Below are 24,454 nucleotides of genomic sequence, written 5' to 3'. Positions count from 1 at the left end.
TAACCTGGATAAATAAAAGCACACACACACACACAGCGATGACCATATAGTAACATGAACGCTACCTTCTGAACGCTCCGAGAACTCCGTTTTTTTTCAAGAGCAGAGAATCCAAATGGAGCCCCAGAGACCAACACTTTGAGGATCACGTTACCTGCTCACCAACCTGGTAAGATTCTTACATTTTTACATTTCCCAGTGAGTGAAATAGCAGAACAAGCTTCAACTCCTGCAGCACCATCATAACATAAACCAACAGGAAGTAGGTGAAAGGTCAGAGGCGAAGCAATTCAATAACATTTGAACATAACCTAGCAATGTTTACATTTTAAAGGATATGTTCCCAATTTTTATTGTCAGGTGCCCATATGAATGTTGTCATTCCTCCTGTTCATAGTGAGCATTAGAAGATCCCTTCCTAATGAGTTTTCAGTGTAAGTGTTTGGGGACAAAATCCAATGTCCTCGTTTTGTGCAATAAGATATTCAAACATTTATCTAAATATGCTAATATGAGGCTTCAGTCATCCAAATTAAGTGGATATCTTTAAAAGTTAAAGTCTTTTTAGTACAAAATCCCCTGTTGAGAAACAGTGGAAGGATATTAACAAAAAGAGAGAAGTTTGTACTAGCATTAAACACAAAGTACAGCTGACACAGATGGGAATGTCATTAGTTTTGCAGGTTTGGTCGTAAACCAAAGTCCAATTTCATGGCAAGTTGTTGCAAATTTCAGACATTTGTTGAAACATTTCACATTTCCAAACATTTTAAGTCTAGACCAAAACAGTGGACTGACCGACCAACCAAAATTACCATCTCCAGAGCCCTGCCACTGGCATAGCAAATAAAAACAGGTGGATGGAAAGAGTCTGTATTTTTTTTAGCTAGCTGATGTTGGCTATCCAGTTGGGCTGGATATGGTTGTGATCATTTATTTACAATTCAGTACAAGTCAAGCGTTATATGTTACATTGGCTAATCTAGTTTAATTTGTATGTCATAAAACATAGACTTGTCACTAGTTCAAGACCACAAACTGTAAACAAATATGGACGTAGTCACCGTGACGTCACCCCACTGGTTTGTGGACTACTGTTTTGAAGGAGTTCAATGATTTGACCATCACCATCTTCTATTTTTGGAGCCAGAAGTGACCATTTTTGGACTGGAGGTTGGAGCTGACCCTAGTGTTAGCTACTAGCTTGGTTAGCATGGTGCATTTACAATCTGTGGTTAACTGTGATAATGCTAATGCTTATTTTTGTTAGTGAAAAACAGGCCTAAAACCATTAAAACAAAATGTACTTACCAAACTCCTTAGAGGGTCTTTTAGTACAACCAAACACTGAACAAGACTTTTTTTAAGTGACCAAAATGTTACAATTAACTTTCATGAACTGAAACACACTGTGAAATAGCAGCGGCTACACCTATACTCTGGGGTTACACCATGGTTACGTCACTTAATCAACGTTGTCGTTTTTGTAGGGACTTGTCAGTCACAATGTAACCACACCCTAAAGCATACGCTGCTTGATCGTCTGTTTTTCTTTAAATGGGACCACAATCTACAAAATGAACATCATGCTGTATTAAAGAAGACTTGAAACTAACGATTGAGACTATAAACTCATTGGGAAACTGTTTACTGTGGTTATAAATCAAGTGAGAGGCAGGGTCATTTTCTCATAGACTTCTATACAATTGGAGTTTTTTTTTTTTTGCAACCAGTGGAGTCGCCCCCTGCTGGCCGTTAGCAAGAATACAGGTTTAAGGCACTTCCACATTGGCTTCACTTTTCAAACCCGGAGCTACCTGCTTGTTTGAGACTCATTTCTTTCCATATATACAGTCAGAGTGTGTCTTTGTGTGTGTGTGTGTGTGTGTGGACATACCATGAATGTATTTTGTGTGTTTAAAAAGAATGTGGTGGGCATATTTGTGTATGTGTGGATGGATGCATGCTTTGTGTGTGTGTGTGTGTGTGTGTGTGTGTGTGTGTGTGTGTGTGTGTTTGTGTGGGTGTGTCCAGGGACGGCTTGGTAAAATGCTGATTTTTGGGTCAGTGGTTAAGGTTAGGTTAAGGTCAGGGTAAGGGTTAGGTTTAGGAAAGTAGTGGTTATGGTTAGGGTTAGGGTAAGTCTCCAGGAAATTAATGTAATGTCCCCAAAAGTGACCTAGGACAAGTGTGTGCGTGTGTGTGTGTTTGGGTGTGTGTAGATGTGAAGTGACCCTGGTACCTCAGCTGGTATTGTTTAGCACGAGAGGGTGCAGTCGGACCCTGTGACTGATCTTTCAACACCTTTACAACACACACACACAGACACACACACACATAAGAAAGTCACAAATGAACTCTCAGCACCTCAGCTACAAGGCATTCCTTTGACATGTACATGCTAAGGGCACGAGGTCACACACAGGACTGGTTGAACAAGTGTGTGTGTGTGTGTGTCTTCATTAAAAAAGGCCACAGTGGGTGGAGTTTGCCCCATATAATGATACTTCACACCAGGCCAAAGTCATCCACTTAGAAAATACTGACTGAAATTGGGGAAAGAAAAAAAAAAGTCTGTGAAGCATTATTTTTTTCTCTCTCAAGTTTCATGTGTACTTTTTAAAAATGTCTTTTGGGTAAGAAAGCAGAAAAATGGAAGCGTGTAATCCATTTCTGCAGGGCTGAGGTGGAATTCAGCATCACAATAAACATATTTGAAAAAGAGAAGCATCTCGAATTTTTATTTGTGTGAGCCCTAAAACACATTTTCATGACTCCCATTAAACAATTGAACCCCTATAACAACAGCAGAGAGCAACTGATTACAAAATGGCAAACTGAATAATCAATAAAACAGAAGCTGCTGGAGACCTTCTGAAAATATCTCTGAAATTTATCAGACCCAGTTTAGGGAGCCTTGTATTCAGTTTTTTGTACTGAATTCCAAACTGGCTCAAGAATTCGACGAGCTCCCATTTCTTACAAACCGGCTGTGACAATGTGACAAAAGCATCCACACAAGATATATATTTCAACTAATTTTAATGTATTAAAACTAAATTCAATCTCCAAGCAGGGGTGGGTGAAAAAACTGATTCAAATAAGAGTCTTGATTCTTATCTCTTACGATTCTAAATTGATCCACAAATGTCAAAAATCGATTATCTTAATGTTTATTGATAAGATGATGTTGATGGAATGAAAAAGGTGGAAGTTATCTTGTAGTTCATCTTCAAAAAAGGCAGCGGTTGCAAGCATGTGTTGATTTAATGACTAAATAATCACATTTGTGAGACAAACGTGAAGTATATTTTGAACTTTCTGCGCTGTCACTCAGAGACTAACGTTAGCGCAGCAGAGCAGCAAACTCCAGTAGTAACAAACTAGACCAGCTGACCAACAGACACTGCAGCGTTGAACAACTTAAACCAGCTCTGAGGTGAAGAAAATAACTCGGTGCTCAGCCTATTTAACCTCAAAAACCTGCTCAGCGTGTTGGACAACAACGTCTTTCCCCAGAACTAACGGTGCAGCAGAGAAGCTGCTCTCCACAGCTGGAAACATGATGTTAATACTAACACAGCGGAGCAGTCCACCGCCCCCTCAGTTTGTTATTCCCATACAGGCAGGAGACTGTAAGATGCTTTTAAATGATTGAATGAATGAATGCAGTTAACTTTTTAAAATATAAAGGCTGTGGATCATTTATCTTATCTGTCACTGATGTTTCATATTCTGTTTCAGTGGACTAAGGACACCAGTTAATGGTTTGGCACATAGTTTACTGGAGCAAGAGACTGAAAATAGTGCCCCCTTTTCTTTTCCCCTAATTTCAAGGGGAAGAAAAACCTCTTTCAAAGACACATTGACATTTGTAACAATGCAATTTTAATTAAATTTGCTTGGAAAGGGTCTTAGCAGCCTTTAATGAACACCAATACCAGCAACCTATAGGCCATTGTAGGTTACTCGTCACCAGCTGTGGACGGTTTTAGACACTATAGATTAGAAGAAAACATTGGTGGATATGGAAGAAACTAAGTTACGATGAAGTGAGTAGAAGCTCTTCTGGGCTGGTAAATGTTCATACAAGCTGTAGCTTTTTTGTATGATGAATCCAAATGTCCATCACAACCTTTTTTATACTCATGTTTAAAGACTTGGTTACACAACACAGGTGTCACGTCTCCCGTTAATACAGAAATGCTGTTCATGTACAGTAGTTCTGCAGCTTTTGCACTGAAATATCATCATGTAATGTAAAGTCCTTACTGGAACTTGGATGCAGAGGAAGTTTATAAAGTGGACCTCTAAGATCTGTATTCATGCATTCATTCATTTATTCCCTTGATCTACAGAAACTTGGATTGACAAGTGATTTCTGGAGATATGCACCAGAAATCTTCAAATGGGGATAAAATTCTTGATGGTTTGACAAAACCCTATACTGTAGTAAGTGAGGAGATATGCGGAAAAAGTAAAATCAGTCATCCGGTGGTCATTATAAAGTCATATGGCTGAAACCTCAGAATGCTACATTGACTGTTACCAACTGCTGAAGGTAAGCAGTTCACACTCTCCTTCCCTGCACTAGAGTAACCCCTCTCTCTCGCTCTCTCTCTGTCACACACATATGACCCCTCAGCTTTAGGGGGGCGAGGCGAAAAGAGAGGGAACTCTTTTCCATAGACGTCAGAGAGCAAACACAGTACCCACAATCACACACACAATCACACACAAACACACATGTACGAGCACACACTCTGAACAGGGGGAAGAGCATGTTTGTGGTTAGCGCTGAGGAATTACCATGAGCTTATTCCGTCATTTGCCAAAGCTCGGGGGGTAAGGAGGAATAACTCCACCAAAACACCAAAAACCACAATAAAGCATTTCTGCTGAGCGAGTGAGAGAAAAAGAATGGAATGGAAAAGAGGGGCGGAGAGGCAGCGAGAGGCCGAAAAAATGACAAAAACACAACCAGCATCTGACCCTGGAGGGTGGATGGATGGATGGATGGATACAGCGCGGCCAGAAAGGAAGGGAGGATGCAAGTAGTGGTAACTTAGAGGGTGACTACACGACCTCCAGTGGCCGATCAAGGTAAACATCCACCAATATAAATCGAGAACATTTCATTACTTATTTCCCTTTTCAAGAATCTATCTTTCTGTTACATTAGTTTAAATGTGGGCGCACGTGTGGGTGTTGCTTTTCCACTTGGGCCTTTTTCGTCTTCTCTACATAAAAGGGATACTCTGAATTTACATGAAAAAGAACAGGGAGTATTACACAGCCTGTGAAACCATTTGTAAAAATGTCTTCTGTGGCTTTGAAGACGCTTTCAAAAATCTGAGAAAATTACTCAAGTGGGATCACTCAGGTATCTTGGCGTGAGCTTGGAGACTACAGATTTATAATAGAGAGGCTGCGTTACAAACTAGAGCCGTGGTTATGGTATAATAATCAAGAATCTACAACAAGTCCAGTTGCTCTTTTCTCAACACTTACGCTTTTGCGTACGTAGCATTATGGGAAGTGTAGGATCCGGTTTTTGGAGCTTGACCTGACGTCTTGAGGCAAGTCATTGCTGTTTTTTTTGCAGCAACTCTCCAGAAAAGCAGCAATTCTATCACATCCCCAGATCAGCACTTCCTAGTTACTGTACCTTGACAACTTGTGGTGCAAATGTACTTAAAATGTATGCAAGTGCTGAATCACTGTATGTCAGTATGTCTTGAATAAGGGGCATTGAGTGCCCTTACAAAGAGTGCAACTGTAAAGATAAGGATGTCTTGTGCTCTTAATGTGTTTTGGGGAAACTGGCTCAAACCAGAACTGAATAACTAATATACGCAATTTTAATGACCTTGTTGTTTTCTTTGTTGTGGTATGAAGCAAGTGTTTTAGTGCAGAGCGTGACGCAAAGCTGTGTGCAGAATAAAAGAAAACATTCAATAAAGCAACAGAGACTGGCGAGTTATCGCTTTATTCATCACTTCTTCTTCTGTCTGTCTGTATAACGCCGCCCAAGTTTGCTACATGCGTCCAATGATGCAACGCTATGCAATCGTTGTGTGTTGGGAGATCAAAGTCAGGATATCTTGGCCTATGCTGCTTTAAATTTGACCATTGTTATTTTAATCTGTGTCTCACAAGCACCCCAACTTTAAGGAAGTATATTACTTATACATTTATCAATACATGGAGTCTGATTGGTTTATTCACCTGCTGTTTCTCCCATTCTCCAGTTGATCCAGTCCAATAGTGCCCCACATTGCATTAGCAACCCCTTTATGAACTGGAATCATGAGGTCACGTTGCTAATGTCGCATGACTAGCAGCAGGATAAAAATGCATCATATCATCATCAAACAACCTCATCAAGAGAAACCCGCTGTTAGCGATTTTAGCTGAAAGTTAAACGTCGCCAAACATACATATTTGACCAAATAATGGCCACAATAGGATTTGAGGGACAAATTTGATTTCCCTGGAGAAGTTCTGCTTAAATTAGACCTGTTTGTACTTTTCGCTGCCACCTCCTTGCATATCGTCTACAAACATTTTGCAGAAAGATTCATGTCAGCCTTATAGAAACTGACGTCTTTGTTTGTGGGTTTACCCGGTTCTGTCATCCTGGGTGGACAACAAAAGGGAAAACTAGATGGAGATAACATAGAGGGATAAGAGAGGGTGAGCACTGGAGAGAAAAGGCATTCACTGAGCCTTCCATTGTACTGAGAAAACCAGAAATAACAGTTTGACACATGCGCCGAAAAGCAAGAGAAAGTTCAAGCCGCTGAAAGAAATTCTGGTAAGAGTTCAACTGCTCTGACAAGGAAGGCAATTACTGCTCCTGCCTTGTCTGTGTGTCGCCGCTGAGTGCTGGATAATAAAGCGGCGAGATCATAAGAACAAATTACTTCTCTGACAGGACAATTGATTAGAAAATGTTAAAACAAAAGTGCAGAGAGATGGATGACACCACGATGAAAGACTGAACGGAGAGAGAAAAAACAAGAGAGTAAATTAAGAGAGTCGACTAAAAAGATGAAGCTTTCACACAAGTTTGTCTCTCAAACAATAGTTAACATCATGTTTCTGTCATTTGGATGCTATAACTCACTGTACATGTTCCTTTTCAGTCTCACCTGCTCATTCCTACTCATTCTTTTTCATTCAAGTTTTACAGTAACTGATATAAATCCTGAAACAAAAACTCACGTTGTGCAGATTTCACCCAGCCGAATAATTCGTCCCCTTTTCCCTCCCAACGAGGTGTAGAGAGAAAAATGAAACAGAGATGAGAGAACGAAAAGGATGAGTGCCAGGGATGAGTGACGACGTGATTATAGAGAGAGGAAAGGTAGAGGATTGTGATGATAATGAAGCATCTGTACCGCTGCACCTGACCGTAATACCTGCAAACAGCCTCCTGGACATCTATCAGTGATTTCATCTGTCTTTGAATATCTATAACAGCCTTCATCCCTCGAGGAATCTGTCACGTCTTTCAGCATCTTCCCATTTTAGACACCTGGGGAAGACAATAACAGACGGACCACCTGCAGGAAGATATTTAAGGATGGGCTGAGGAGGGCAAACAGAATGCTGAAAGAGTGATGGACAGTGAAGTATCTCTGGTAGAAGAAGAAAAGATGATAATGTTGGAGAGGTTTGGGACAAAGTTGCACTAAAAAGTCAAGAGTGTGAGAGGAAATAAACTCAAAACTGTTCAGATCAGATGGTCCTCAGATGCTCTGAGGCTCATTAGTGAAGGGGTTTTGCTGATTTTAATCATTTCAGCCTGCCATGTGCATCTTTTACCTCTTTTGAGCCACAGGAACTGTTGCAGGAATCTTTTTGGAAACTCAGTTTTGGTTCATTTCATCCAAAAAGTCTTTTCTCCTAAGTAAGGACTTTCTGGAGGAGTTACAGCACATTACTAACTGATCAAACACAAATCTCAAGACTGAGAAAAAAACTCGACTATCCTTCTGACTGCAAGCAAGCAGCTGTTTTCAGTGGTCAATATTAAGGATGAGGATGGGAGTTTTGTTTTATTTTAAACAACAGTTGTAGCCAAAATCCTCAAATCAACCAAAATAAAGATAGAAATAGCATGTGAAAGACAACACGGCATTGCATAAATCACCTCGTGTCTCCTTAGTTAAACTATTAAAGTCGCACAGCTGTAAGTCGTAAAAAACAATGCAATGACAATACAGGTTTGTCTGATCATATACAAAAATTGGCAGTTTTTAGTTTAGTTTTTTTTTGGCTTAAATCTTCGTAACTCTTTAAATACAGTGAAAATGCAAACATGAATGCACTGAAGTTCCTTTACATACCTGAACATGCCGACCACAGAAACATAAGGATCTCTATAAAATGTCCAATCCATTAATTACTGGAGGGACAAGTCAAACTCGAGGGGACAAACGCTGTTGCAGATATTGTGGAGGGGCTGTTTGTTGAGGCTAAAGGCTTACATTTATTAATTTATTACAGATTATGATGCATGAAATAATTGTTTCCTACCACGTTTCTCTTGTTCTCAAGACCTGAGAGTTCTATTTACGTCACAATTTAGCAACTGCTGGATCAAAAACAACCTCTTGACGTTAATTTGTACAGCTCGTAGGATTAAAACAAATTTGTACCTGACATAACACGACCACAGTATATTGAAAATTGTCCCCGTATCCTGACTTGTCACGACGTGTGCCAATTTATTAAAAGAAAGGCAATAAATGAAGGTTGTTCCATTAATTTTCTCTAAAACCCTTATTTGAAAATCATGCCTGCACATCATGATTTCCATTATTAAGTATGACGCCGTCTCTTCTCATGTCCTTGGTAATGGCAGCCGAGATAATCCCGGGTAATTCTCCATTTAACAGCCCTCCAGGCAGAGTTCACCACTAGTAATTGCACATGTGGCATCAGGTCTCATCTTTAGGGTGAAAAATTGAGACAACGAAAAGAAAATGGGGGGGGGGGGGGGAGATTTACTGTAAAGCTGAGGTCAGTCTGGTTTTATAACTTTCAAACAAGCGCACACACACACACACACACACACACAGACACACACTATCAAACCAGACAGATATGACATCATCGTGGTCTGTGATTCAATCGTCACCGGCGGCAACCGCGAGTCAAGCACATGACCGCAACCTCATATATCAAGACCCCTGCAGTGTGTGCGTGTGTGTGTGTGTGTGTGTGTGTGTGTGTGTGTGTGTGTGTGTGTGTGGAGACGCTGTGTGTTGTGTCTGATGATGAAGTGGAGGAGGGGGATCTGTCTGTTTGGAAAAGCTGACAGCTCTATCCGTTTTTCTGTCCGCACGCTCCTCCGACGCAGCCCGTCCTCACAAGAAAAACGACAGTATAGGTCTCTAAAAATTCAAGCCGGCAAAAAAAAAACAACCGTTTTATGCCATCTAGCAGCCGTAGTAATTACGATCCAGGAAGTGACGCAGTTCACATGACGTCTATATAAAGTGACTTGATAAGATGATTGTGCCTTATTTAGCAGGAGGCGGGTTGGGTGGATGACAGATGGCATAATGTGGACTTTGCTGCAGGAGACCATTGTTTGCTTCCCAATTGCGGAGTCAGGACATTTTTTGATGGTGTTGTTGCCATGATGACGAAGGTTGCGTAGCTTTAAGGCAGTACAAACCGAGTATTAAGTGATGATTTTAACCCAAACAATGATCTTTTCCTACCAGACTTTAACCACAGTGTTGTCACAACATAATTATTTGTGAGTGATTTGTAATGTTTTTGAAAAGCAGCATATTATGATCCTGTGGGTCGTTCTAGAGTGCATTACTACGGCCACTAGATGGCGTAAACGTAGGTTGTTTTTTTTGCCAGGTGAAATTTTAGATTTAAACTGTCGTTTGATTATGAGGACGTGTCGTCTGATGAATCTGTTTCTCTCTCAGCTTCTCTTGGTTTGATTGTGAGTGTTAGTTTTACATACAGTGTGACTCATCTGTCTTTCATATTTAGCTTTTATTCATTGACAAACTCTAATATTTCTGTCATAGTTTTTATTTAAGAAAAAGGTACTTTCTTTATGTAGTTTTAATCTTGTTTTTGTTGTGAAAAAAAATGGTTGTTAATTAATATTTTCCATCAGTTTTCATTGATGAAATTAACACTGCATTACACACCCATCCATTCCCTGACCATCACACTTTACCACTATGCTTCATAAAGGACACACCACTTCCTGCATGGCATTGCACATAAACACTGCGCCGCAGAATCGTCTAGTAATTTTAATTTCAAGGGATAATGGATTGTTGAACTGTGCCGAGGAGTTAAAAACCGCTATTGACCTCACTATTAATTCAGTTCAGTTTAATCTCCTGCACTCTTTGCTCTCTCTCTCTAACATAAAAACAAGGTTTATATCTATTATAAGTAGGTACAAGCTACTGCTCACTGCCATTGCTAGACATTATTTGTATGATGTCATCACTTCCTCGTGGCTCCGGTGACCTCTGATGAGCTGTAAATCACTCCAACGAGCTCCTGCTCTTTCTGCCTCAAGAACGGCGCGATCAATCTATCTCATAAATATCAAATACTGAATAATAAAAGCAGATTGTCAGACTTTGAAGCTCACCCCGACCCTCCACTTAGTCCTCATATTGTGCCGGGTTGATAAATTCAGTCTCTTTAGGTGATTACTGCCCTGCGGCGCCTCGGGTGACAGATGTTCTTCCTGACTCTTAGCACATGGCGTCATCAGATATTAACTCAGAGGGATCTTAAAACACATTTTAGGAGACAGGCTGTTTATGAGGTGCAATTTCTAATAATGCAATAAAAAATATTTAATTGTCCGGATGAATGCACATATTGGCGAAATGATAAATGTCAGTCATATTTATAGATTATTAGTCTTAATGACTGTGATGTTATGTTCTCCTCTTAAGATTTTAGTGGTTCCTAAGTGAAGCAACAACATAATAAGATGTGTGTGCCCAACTAATTTTCATTTAAAGGATCATGCTGGTGATTTTCTATATTTTTCTTATTGTCAACAAATCTCATGTACAGAGCCAAACAAGTATTGTGTGTGTGTATCCAAAGCCTGATACATCTTATTCCTCTGTGAATAGAGTAGAGCCCAACCTTTGTTGTCCAAAAACTCTAAAAACACGTCAATAACAACAGAAATCATGTTTTCAGTCTCCAGAGAGTAGTCCTGTGTAATGCAGCTCTTTGCGCTACATATCACATATATATAGTACTGACGTTCTTTGAGAAATTTACAGTGTAGTATAAAGTCAAGAGCTTGTGATATGTAGCACAACAAGCTAGTGAAGCTCTCTAAACAGAACAGCGTTCCCACACATGCTCGGTTGCGTCTTCCTTACACAGAACTACTCTCCAGAGACTGAAACATGACCACCGTTATTAGTCTTTGGAGCCGTTGGAGCCAACAAACTACTGTGCCCAAACTCTTTGTGATGAAGGAACATGTCATCCAGTGCAGCAGTGTGGCTCACTGATGTGTTTTTAATAGTTTTTGGACAACAACGGAGGTCTACGGCACAGAGGAATAAGCTATATCAGGCTTTGGATAGACACATGATACTTGTAAGTAGGATCAGTTTATTGTTGGTTTAGGAAGTACATCAGTGTTGTGCTTAAAGCTCCAATAATCAAATTTTGGCCACTTAAAGGCAGAAAAACGCCAAAACAAGCAAATAGACACACAACCCTGAAATGATATCAGCTTAAACAGATGCTAAGGCTAACATGTTAGCAAAACAAATGCTTACTTCTGCATCTAGCAAACATGCAGCGACATTAACATTAATTTGGAGTCGAGTGTCCACTTGATTTTAGTCTTTGTAGCTGCTCGATGGTCAACTTTCTTCACCTGGTTCCAGGTTGCATACAGTTTATTAGTTTCTTAGACCTTTATTTTGAAAAGAAAACTGCTGCTCTAACAAAGGTTGAGGAGAGCAGAGAGACTGAAAAAGCAGTAAATGTGTCATAAAACCAAACCAACGAGCGAAAAAGAGGCTAAAAAGCTCAGCAGAGCCGCAGAGTGTAGCAATATTACACTTAAGTCGTGTGATTTAGTGCTAATATAAAAAATATTGATTAGTGAAGCATTAGTGAGCAAGTGAGTAAGTCACTAAATCCCTTCCAGCTCCAGAGTTGCAGCTCCGTAGCTCACCTCTGACCTTTGACCTCTGCTGGATCAGTAAAGTATCACCTTATTATCAAAAGTTGGACGATCCCCTCTCTGCTGGGCCGATGCTTTAGTCTCTTCAGCTTTTATCAGGTTTCACACCCCGACAGCTGTTGAGTTTGAAACCAGCAGGGCGTCCATCTCAAAGATGGTGTATGTATGTGTGTATAAGTGTGTGTGTGTATGTGTGTGTGTGTGTGTGTGTGTACAGCACCAGAATGTGTTTTACAGCCTGGGAAGGTACCGTCCTCGGGGCTCGTGTTGTTAGTGAAACACATTCTTCTCTCTTCTCATAATCACGCACAGACCTACAGTTCAACACCGGGGCAAGGCTCAACACAGAAACACACTGCTTTCATCACAGCAAAAAAAAATCTCTTATTGATATCTTTTTCTCATTACTTTAAAATCTTTTTCTTATTAGCATCTTATACTATCCGATATTTTGCTGGAGCATTTGTACACACGATAGCAGTATAATTTTCAAAGCGTGTCATGGTTTATATGCTTTGAAAACTATATTGTTATCTTGTGTGCCAATATTTTAATAACATAATCTTGTTCCTTATTTGAAGGAGGTTCACCTTTTGTTCCCACGATCTTTGTGAGCTGTGTTTATAGATTCATTTTTTTATTCAATCAGGATGAAAGCAGTATTTATGATGAAGCTGCAGTCATAAAATGTGCAGTTTGGCATTTTTCGGGACTGATAAAACCGAGATCGGGCCTGGGAGCTCAAAGATGCAACTTTATTTCAACGTTTCATTTAAATGTAAAAGTGCAGGGATATGAGAGCATAAATCCTGCAGTTATATGAGAGTGTTTTAGCAAATAGTTGCCTATTAACACATATACACAAATCTAATATTCACTCTCCTTTTAGCTTTGTTTTCTACGATGACAAGTATCAGAGGCCTGTTGAAGAAAAAGTTGTAATTTTACAAGAAAAAGGCGTAATATTAAGAAGAAGAACAGTTGAATATTTGGAAAGAAACACATAATATTTGAGAAATAGTCACAGAATTACAAGAAAAATGGTGCTATGAGAACAAAATATCATGTTATTCATAGATTAGGTTGACTGGATTACATGTATGTGTTTTGTACCCCACATCTCAGAACGCTTCCCACTGAAAGTTTAGGAAAGTGGGTGTTAATGTTTGTTTGAAGGTGAGATTTATGCTTTAACACAAGTGTTGTGAAACGGTTTTGGTTTTTACAAGAGAAGAGGCTTCGAGGATGAGCAGTTTAAAGGCTGGTTTGGCGAACGTACACCTTTTTCCACCTCTGATAAGCTGCACAGCTGCTTTCCTAAACTCTGTCTCATCCAGAGAAAGTCCCAAAATGAGGTCAAACAGTGTGCTGGTCCGAATGGGAAACCATCATCTTACCAGCAGAGCAATAACGCTGACTTAATGCACAGCATACTGTTGCTTGTAATATCATTTCCACAGTGGCTCAGGAGTTTACCAAAATTCCTGCTGTGCTCCAGACGCTGCTTCAAGAACATGTCCAGTTATTGACTCACACATCATGTAACTGGTTACGTCTCAGTATCCTAAAATATCTGATAATAACACAGGTGAAAACAGCTGTCTGCTGTGTCTAGAAACTGGGTTGATGAGAGCAGTGAGAGTGAACCAAAACAGTAAAGTTTTGAGGCTATAAAACCAAAACAATGAGCTGAAAGATGCTAAAAAAACTGAAGAAGGAGAACTGAAGCGTTCACAGTTGCTTTGTGGGTACAACACTTCCTGTATTATATGTTATTTAATCCATTATTGATGTAAAAATGTCAATTAGTGTATTAGTTAGGAGTCCATTCATTCATACCATCACTGATCTTCTGCACATGCTTATCTAGTTCAGGTTAAACCCTTACATACCTGATGTAAGATATATTTAATTTATAAATAAAGATTTTTTTTAGGGCTTTTCTCTCAGTGAACCTTGCTAGAACCTTTCTATCTCTACACACTCTAAACGTCTCGCAGGATTGACTGCATGTGTTCTTTAAACAAAAGCAGAGAGGAAGAGGAAGAAAAAGAGTTGTTCGGACTTCTCACCTCTCCCTCGTCTCCCTAGCCTGTCGTCTTCTCCGAGGCCGTGAACCATGACAGGTGTGAAATTATACCTCTATATCCCACATTTCTCTCCTCCGCCTCTTCCCTCCATCATGCTCTCCTGACCTCCAAACACACACACACACACACACATCTGGCAGATGGTTAGTAAGAGTGAAGCGAGACTAGTGAGAGTCTCACTCGCATTTAAAATCTGGACAGTTTGTGCCTCGTTCGCTTGTAAAGTTTTCGTCTTTAAAAAAAAAAAAAAAAGCTCCAGACATCAAACTCTGTGACTGTGACCCTGAGATGATGATGATGATAATAAAACATATTCAAGCGTAGATTTAATATCAAAACATCTTCTCATAAATCTGCACTGTGAAACTCATAAATAAGCAGGAACGAACCATCAGAGCCTCTGTTTGTTTCAATCTGTCTGAACGTTCCTCTCATTTGTGCCAACTCATCTCTTGCTAGCCTATAAAGCTAATGAGGTTAGCTTGGTCAGCGCTATCCAGAGTCTCTGTTTGACAGCAGCCACATACTGTAGCCTCACTCACTGATGTTGTATATTGATGATTTGTATTAGTAGATAAGGAATAAAACTCTCAGTAAGTGGACTAGATGTTCCTTTCTTGCTGCTTAGAAGATGATGAGGCTCAGTGAACTCTGTACGAACTCTATCAACAGTTCAGATGTGGAGCTAAATTAGCTTTGAAGGACAAAGTTGATCTAGAGGAAAATGTTGAAAGGAATGGATGGAATTTCTTAAAATAAATAAATATGCTTTGGTACACTTTTTCAAGCCTGGACAGTGCAACTCCATCCGTCATCAATTAATGCATTTACATTAGAAAAACAACTTAAATTGTAACGAGCTAATAAATCTAAAGAATTTGGTTGCAAACAGCTGAAGAATATAGCAGAAAGAACCAAATGGATCACTGGAAATCTGGGAGATAATGAGGATCCTGGTGCAGAAACTTAAATTTATCTTTATTTATTTTTTAGTACATTTATTTGTCAGTGACTGTGTTGCAAAAACATTAAACTTAATTAAAGAGAACAGACGCTATAATTGATTAATTAAATCTGGAATACTTTTCACATTTTCCGTCAGGTATAGTTTTACATTTTTGAGGAAACTAAACCTTTGTTGTTCTTGTTTTTTTTTTTGCTTGGACTCCATCTTGGTCACCTTCAAACTCTTCCTGTATGACCGTTAATCATTATATATGACGGGAACACATTTTCGTTCACATTTCAACTTATACAAACCGCTGACTGTCCACTTTAACATTCACTGCCCTACTGTACGCATCCAAAGCATCCACCATGGATTTATTTTGCCCATCTGTTGTGATGAGGCGGCATTTTTCCACATGAAAAAGCGACGTCAACATACAGTACACCCTCCATAACGGTTTTGTCAACATAAATCAATCAGACAGTCCACACTTGAAGCGAAGGATTTCATGTTTGAAACAGAAATCCTTTGCTTCGCTCAAGAGCCGTCACTCTTTTCTCAACTTTCCCTAATCTGATTGACGGATAAAGACCGACAAGTGGACGCCGCAGGTCTGCTAACATTACCGGATCACCGGCATAAATACATGAGCTTACAAAGTGCATGTGTGTGTGTGTGTGTGTGTGTGTGTGTATCCAAACTGCCAGCATGTTTCAGTGAGTGCCAATCAAGTGTGTGTGTGTGTGTGTGTGCATTTGCATTAGGAAATATTTATGCAGGCATGCGTCACTGCATGTGATTATGTGTATATGCGATCTATGTGTGTCACTGTGTGCGTCATTGCGTACAGTGTGCATGCGTGTGTTCCCATTTTTTTTGTCTTCCTGTTTTCTGGAAAGCAATGTGGGAGCTTTATGGGGGTATTTTAGAAAGTTTGTGTGCGTTCTCCTGTCCAACCGTGCGTCAGCCTCCGTTTAGTAATCCCCCTAATCGATGCAGAGTCAGAGTTCTTCGCCGTTCTTACGTCTTTCCTCTGAATAAATGGCGCCGCAGAGTTCCACCCCAGGACTCTTTCACCTTCTTTCTTCTCCTCCCTTTTCCCCCCATTTCCTCCAGTTTCTTGCTTCTCTCGTTTCTCCGTGGTGTATGTGTGTGTGTGTGTGTGTGTGTGTTTTAATTTATTCATGGTCTGGACTCCATGTGTCGCACAGCTGCGCCACAACTTCACCAAATCCTTGGCCTCCCTCGCCTTGAATCTGCAGGCGTGGATGTGGACTGGCTGCTGCAGCCACAGTCCTCCCCCCCCCCCCCCCCCCCCCCCGTGTGTTGAAGCTTTGATCCCGCGGTCATTAAGACTTCGGGTCACATGTGCCGACGGTGAGAGAAAAGCATGTGTCACATCTGTGAGAGGAGACATGACAGGTAACAGGCAGCAGCAGCAGTGCAGGTCGAGCAGGTGGACGTTTTTCCTTTAGCTTCGAAAGTGCAGGTTCAATTCCCAACTGGTGATGTAGTTTTTTCCTATTTTCCTTGTTCAGTTCAAGTTATGACTAAAATATTAACCCGATGCTTCACTGCTGGGCCTCCAGTTATTTGCAGTTTTGTCTAAGTGTCTTATTTTTGCCTTTGCTTTTATTGTTTTGTACACACGGCACCCAAACAAATAAAGAACTGCTCTCATTGGATCATTCTGTATAAATTAAAGGTTTAATTAATGATTTCAATCATTGGCAAAGGTGTCACATGACTTGTCTGACTCCTGTGAGGGTCGACAGATTCTTTTGTGGCCAAGAAATGAAATCTGTCTTTCAGGTGTTTGTGTTTGTTTCACAACTTATGGAGGCCATGTTAAAATCCTTCTACATGCATTAAGAACCCTGTATTTCACTTTAATGCTGCTGCTATTACTTGGTACTTTTAATACTTAAGTACTTTTTTATTTGTATACTTTAATTTTATTAAATACTACTATTTATTATTTTGTTACATTTGGTATTTCCAGTATTTTATTCCCATATTTTGTATGATTTTAATGTGCGTTGGATTTTTTTCAATATATTATTGTACCGTGGCCGACTAATGTGAATTTAGTTCCTTTAAATGTACAAATATGTTGGAATGACAATAAAAGCTTAAACCCTAATAGCACTGTTCACAGGTAATTAGTCCATTAAGTGATTAGATTGTCAATAGTAAATTAATTGACCACTATTTTGATAAATTTTTTATCTTTTAAGTAATTTATCAAGTAAAATGCCAATCATTTTAATACGATTTAGTCTCTGGCTTTTGTTTGATATCAAGTGTTGGCAAAAAATGTTGCTGACACTAGATATTACCTGCTAACGACATAGCGTAGTTAGCACACATTAGCTTTCTTCCCAATCAACCAATTGATTGATCGAAGGGTAGGTAGAATTTCAGTCAACCAACATTTTCTTTGGACGACAACAACCCTGATCATTATAAAAATAAGTAGTTATTCACTCAGGACAGAACTTCTAATTTAACTGTTATGATGATGTGAATAAATAACTGTTGTATCTTTTCACATCTTTTCATGTCATGTCTTTATTTTTTGCACCAAACTCTGGAGAGAAGTATCAATAAGAGTATCGATAAGTGTCGGTATCCATAAGCAGTATCAGTATCAATATTGCTATTGATAAAATGATGAATGATACCAATCCCCATTAAATACTGAATCACAACCTTCTTGGAAAACCAGTAAAACTAAACGAAGTAACTGGTTGAAGTGTCTTCCTGTTAGAAGCTTAAGAGTGTCTGAAGCTGTTTTTTTAATCAATATATAATCAATAAAGTTATGTGTTCATTTCATAATTGTAACCAAATAGACTCCAAGAGGTTTTATATTGTTTTTAAACATCTTTTCTTCTCTTGCACACCTTTCATTGCTCCTCTGCATCTCAATTTCCTCCTTTCCCTTCTCAACTTCCCTTTTCTTTCTTCATTTCATCCTCTATATTGTTATTTCCTTGACATCATTGGTTTTGTCCACTCATCCTCCCTCGCTTTACTTCATTCCCTCTTTCTGCACCTTATTCTTTTCTTTTTTCTTCATGTTCCTTTATTTAATCTTCACCGTCATCTTCCCTCCTTCTTTCCTTACTCATCATTCTCTGTTTTTGTATCTTAGCCAAACCTCAATGTTGTAATGTCGCTCTACTAAGTGGATTTTAGCGTGTATTACCGCTCTGGGTTCACACATCAGAAGTGTCATCTTCCTCTTTTTTTTCCTCCTCCATCTCACTACTTTCCTCCTCTACATCCACCTTCATCCTTTTCTTTTTACCTCCTCTTTCTTTCTTTCTGTCTCTCCATCCTTACAGTACAATACCCTGTCTGTGTGACTGAAATAGCAGCTCAGGTACAGTACTGTGTTTTCCATATGGCTCCCATTCACTCACTGTGGAGAAAGACTATATTGTAGCAAACTGGGCTGTAAAAACATAACAGGGGCGACTCTTAAAATATAATGAAAACCCCGCTCCTACGTTTACATCGCCTGAAGGAGTAGTTTCCCCTGGCTGCTATAGAGACATCGTCTTGTAACTGAGAGCTCATTCAGGAGGGTTGATCGTGCTGAACATGAACATGAACTTCTGCGTCTCACACAGTGTCCTTTACCCCGGTAGATGTCAAGTGTACTGGTCAAAACTGGTTGATTGGTTGGTTGATATGCTCTTGTCTGACCAGATTCTCATTGGTCGGACACTTAGACCCTGGGAGCTGCGTCCGGGGCTTCCAACTCCTGAAAGTTTAATGAAAAGACAGTGCTGTGTTTGTTTCTGCGGTTAGATAACTCTGGTAAACACTCCAACATGGTAGGTGGCTGAAATGCACCTTAACGCTGGTTGCCACCTGCCATAAAACGGGAAAAGGTAGAAGAAGATAGTGCTGCACAACCAGCGGCAGGCAGAAGAGACAGCGCTGACCAGGGTGAATCTGAGACAGAGGCAGGAGCTGGAGAGCTGCCTGGAGGAAGAGAGGCCTTCCCCGGGCTTGTCAGGCTCTGAGATAACGTTATCTTCTGCCTTCTGCTTGGAAGTGGAACATTTACAGCTCACAGTAACTTAATATGATACAGTCTCTGGCTTTTGTTTGATATTTAGTGTCTGCAAAAAATGTTGCTGACACTAGATATCACCATGATATCACCTGATTACAACGTAGCGTGCTAACTACGCTACAACATTAGCATAGTTAGTAGGTATTAGCTTGGAGGGCTAACTTGACTTGTTTACTATATTACGTGAACATCGCTTTTTTCTTCCTCATTGACCAATTGATTGGTTGAAGAGTAGGTATAATTTCAATCAACCAAAACTTTCTTTGGTTGACTACAGTCTTTTTACTGTTATGATGTCAGATGTTTGTGTTAAACATGTCAAAGGTCCAAAACTTGAGGTGAACGTTTGTAAAAATGGCACCCTCAAGTCAAAAGCCAGGGCTTCAATGTGCTCTGAATGCTTCATTTGCAAAGTTACCACTAATTCCTCCTTCAATCTGATGTTCGCACATACTCACAAATGGCAGTCCTTTGTCTTTAAGGTTGTCCATTTGTATATTTTGTATCAGATTCAGGCTCAAACATGTACGTATGCATTTGAGAAGTAGAAGAAGTGAAATCCTACTACTATTGTCTGTTTATGTAGCAGCCGAAGCTGGTGGATGTCTGCCGAGGGGCAACTTCTGGAAACTAATCAATCGGAGCAGAGTGGGCTCAGCCTTAAAGAGACAGGAGCTAAAACGGCCGGTTTCAGACAGAGGCTGAACTGAGGGGCTGCATAAACAGCCAGTATAAGTTAAATAAGAAGTTTTTTGAACTGTAAATCATGCAAAAGATATTCCAGCAGAGCCCCAGTAGAAATGTACATAATATGTCCTCTTTAAATAAACCTGAAAGCTGTTAGCAATGAGATAAATGTATACACAGGTACTTCTTTCTGTCTGTATTCATCTTTTGATCTGCATTTGTTTCATTTTAATTTCTGACAATCCCAATTTATCGTATCCTGATTTAAACTGGCATGGAAGCTTCATTTTTACCAACAACAAACAAAGAAGAAATCAAAGAAGACAAAAGGCAAACATCCAGAATCAAACGTGTGAAGTCATGACATGAAAACAATCCTTCTCTAACTTGTGGTTTTGATTCAGACACATTCACATCGATTATTTTTTAAAAAAAATACTAAAAGTACTTTGAATATCAACTCAATTTCCAGAAACAAGTGCCAGCCACACAGACACAGTCATGAGCCATATCCTGTTAAATACACACACATTTACTGGTGCAGAGAAACAGTGTTCAGTTTGTGCGATCACAAAACAAAACGAAGTTGGAAAAATACAAAAAAAAAACACACACACACGAGCATTCACAAAAATAATGAACTGCACTTTTCAGACAAATTATATTAGTAAAAACACATGGCTCGGACACACACACACACACACACACACACACACACACACAGTGTAATATTCTCGGCTCATAGACATTAATATCAGGGGTGATATAATGACTCCCGAGGGCTTTGACCTTTATAAGTGGGATGGAAAACAAAGGCAGCGCTTAGACAGCCGCCCACGAACACACATGCAGACACACCAGTCCAACTTTTTGGGTGGATTTATTGTGATAAAAAGGGAGGACCGTGGCCTTGGCAGTCTGCTCTACATTTTTACCAAGAGGATTTTTTTTGGCGCTGTTATTTGTGTTGGTACTGCAAGACTTGCTGTGCGTGTGCATGTGTGTATGTGTCTATGTGTGCAGCCCCTCCAATAAGGACTTGATATCTTTCCAGCTACTGCAAACATTTATTTATTCTTTCCTCCCTTTTTTATACAAATGGTCTTTAGCAGTCAATGGGAGCGTGTATCGGTATGTGTGTAGTAGGTCAGTGAGTATTTTCTGTTTTAATTTTATTTTAAATGTTCTTAAGATTTTTTTTATTTGTATGTTCTCTCAAAAAAAATGTGTTTTTCTTCTTTTTTTCCTACAGTTGGATGTTTTTCTCTGTGCAGAATGATTTGTTTTCACATTCATCTGCTGAAGGAAGGAAAGTTTCTCTGCGCTCATTGAAAATCCAATTTTAAGAGGTGGGCTTACGAGTAGGATTTGTGACATTACAACGAGTTTGGGAGTCAGTCCTGGTCCAATATTCAATTTACACAAGTCTGATGTGGAAACTTTGAAGCCTGCAAACACTGAGAATGAACTTCACAGTGAAGTCAGAGACATCTTGTGTCCAACAGTTCAACTTTTGAAGTGAAAAATATATTTACATATTCATAGATTCTGAATTTTTAGATTGATAGATAGAAAGAGGAGATTTTAAGGATTTTTACTTGGTAATTACACTGGGTTTTTTTGGTGAAAACCACATCAGACACACATTATTGTTCCAAATAGAGTATTTTTATATTAGATTCTGAATTTTTAGATTGATAAATAGAAAGTAGGGATGCCAGTCCAGTTGGATCCACATGGAGAGCTGGGGCTAACGTTAGCTGGGAGGCTAGCGGAGCGTTAGCCGCAGCATGACCGGAGGGAAGCACAGCCAGCTAGCCTCCCAGCTAACGTTAGCCCTGGTTCTCTATGTGGAGCACTGAGTCCTGGTTTGTTATTCAGGTTAAAGTGGGAAGAAGCAGCGGGTCTGATGGGCAGCTTGAATGAAGTGGAGCCTGCGGAGGAAGCACCGGGACTGTCAGGGTGACGCAGTCCATCAAGGGAAGCACAGTCAGGCGGCGGAGGAGATGGCGACATATTGGCAGAATTTGCCGATGCCAATATTTCATTTTACAGCTTTATCGATTGATACCGATGACGTGCAGATAATTTCGTGCATCCCTAATAGAAAGAGGAGATGTCATTTTAAGGATTTTAATTTGGTAATTACACTGTTTTTTTGGTGAAAACCGCATCAGACACACATTATTGTTCCAAATAGAGTATTTTTATGTCTGAAGGGGTCTTTAACATTGAAAAAGGGATCATTTATCATTTATTTATCATCCTTAAATTGCCATTTGGACCAAATGTAATGGGTGGTCACAACTTTAAAGAATATGCAAGAGTCAGAAAACAGCAGACGGTCCACTGACGGACAACAAGCAGTAACCACTTCGTCTGCTGCCTGGCAACAGCAGCAACTACAATCTACATCCAAATCTATCAGTAACATGAACCATATTCACAAGCTGCTGCTATACACCAACTCTAATGTCATCACATATCCAAAAAGAGCAGCTTGAACCTTAAAAATAAAAGGAAATGGTGACACAATTGATATAGTAGGGAACTCGGATACCAGTACAATCAGCCTCTGTATTGTTTTCTTCAGTGTGGTTTCTGTGGTTGCCGTGGTGTCACAGCGAGCTGCAGTGACAAGTTGAAAAGAGTTTAATCTCCATCAAGAGGAGCAGCGGCTGCAGCTCATTCTATAAACTACAAATCTGAAACAGCAAATACATCACAAAACATAATGGCAGCATCGTTACAGGGAACATAACAGGGGAAACGTTAATTAACGTATCTGCCAAGCCACAATATGTTGATATGGAACAAATTAGCAAATCATTAGTTCACTGTCGATGTGTTTCATCTGTTTTCCTACATTATCCGGTTGTAGCAACTAAAAGAATGATTAAACCTTTTTCTCGGTTTTGTTTGGGCACTTGCTGTTCTGGTGAGATGGATAAACAGCGAGAGAGTCAGATGTGGCTCAAAGCGCGAGACACACACAAACATGTTTACTCGACTAACATTAACGAAAGCACGATCTTTCTTTAACCTTCAACCAAAAGTGCTTTTTGTTGTTGTGTAAAAAACCAGATGTGGGACTCAGGATGTGAACACTGATCTCTGCTGTCTGAGACCTGCACAGCTGCCATCGCTCACTATCTGAAAGTACCTTAAAGTTCACAGTAAACAAATCAAATTATGATAAAAAGGCAACTGGTCTTGATTGCCATGATGTGTACGGACCTGTCACTCTAACTTTATGAAGATTTGCTCAACTCATCACCTGTAGTTGGTCCAAAATGTCACTTGAACAACAAGGATATAATCCCTCACTGGCTTCCCACAGACGATGATGGATTATTGTGTTTATTGTAGCACAAAGATGCCAAATGTAATCGTGTACTGCCACTAAATAACAACAAAGAGGATGAAACATGATTTCATACAAGTGGGAGCTAAAGATGGGAATTTAGAGCTGATTACTCCTAATATGCTGAGGTTTGAAGTCTAGACAGCCCACACACAAACACACACACACACACACATATACACACACACGAACCAGAATCCCCTTATTAGTCAGCTAATCTCTGTACTCCTACAGTAGGGCTGCTTTAAAAACACACACCTCCAGGGGGGTAGCACTAAATCAGATGGCGGAACCGTGATAAAGGCCATGAGTACAACACACACACACACACACACACACACACACACACACAAAGAAGAACTGTACTGACTAATAGTCTTAAAGTCGTACTTGGCAGAGCTACAGTGCTGTTATCTTAATGGGTAAATGTGCGGTTACACACACACGCAAATGTACGTACGTGCACGGGCTCGCATAAAAATTTCAGTTACATGACGACAAACAACCTCCGCGTACACACACACACACACACACACACACACACGCTTAATAACATGTATGATGGTAAAAACATACAGTACGCCCGCAGACCGGCCTGTAAAAGTCATGTTCTGCTGCTCCCTATACCTTCGGCTCTGGCTCTCTAATTGGCGGAGGCTTGTGATTGGCTGCTGGACATCTGCCAACAACCAGTGAGAGGCCTCGGTCTGCTCGATCAAAACCATGGCTCCTAAAACAGCAGGAGAGCAGTGTGTGTGTATGTGTGTGTGTGGTCACCTTAGTCAAGAGTACAAACAGTAACAACATTGACCGACACACACACACACACACACACACACACACACAATTGCACTGTACCACAAGCTGCATGATTACAGTCTACATTTACCATAAAACCTTAAATTAATAAAGTATGTGAAACATCCTGTGTGTGTGTGTGTGTGTGTGTGTCGGCCACATGTGTCAGAGTCATAACACTCACAGTAGGAGGTTTCAGAGCCACAATGGTCCTTGTAATCTCACCGCTGCGCTGCATACATGAAGCGTT

General features: G+C 40.0%; 2 long non-coding RNA genes across 2 annotated transcripts in view; one reads left to right on the top strand and one right to left on the bottom strand.

The window, feature by feature from the left end:
- Positions 1–24,454, bottom strand: part of LOC122973835 — a 53,894-nt gene that overhangs the window by 20,770 nt on the left and 8,670 nt on the right. The window lies entirely within an intron of this gene.
- Positions 641–24,454, top strand: part of LOC122973836 — a 28,684-nt gene continuing 4,870 nt past the window's right edge. The window contains exons 1-3 of the long non-coding RNA XR_006400147.1: positions 641–701; positions 7,679–7,690; positions 15,019–15,024. This is a non-coding gene — a long non-coding RNA (uncharacterized LOC122973836). The remainder of the gene's footprint in view (positions 702–7,678; positions 7,691–15,018; positions 15,025–24,454) is intronic.

The sequence above is a fragment of the Thunnus albacares genome, chromosome 22, assembly GCF_914725855.1.
Source record: "Thunnus albacares chromosome 22, fThuAlb1.1, whole genome shotgun sequence".
Taxonomy (NCBI): Eukaryota; Metazoa; Chordata; class Actinopteri; order Scombriformes; family Scombridae; genus Thunnus; species Thunnus albacares.
The sequence above is the reverse complement of the archived record's forward strand: the minus strand, read 5'-3'. Positions and strand labels throughout refer to the sequence as shown.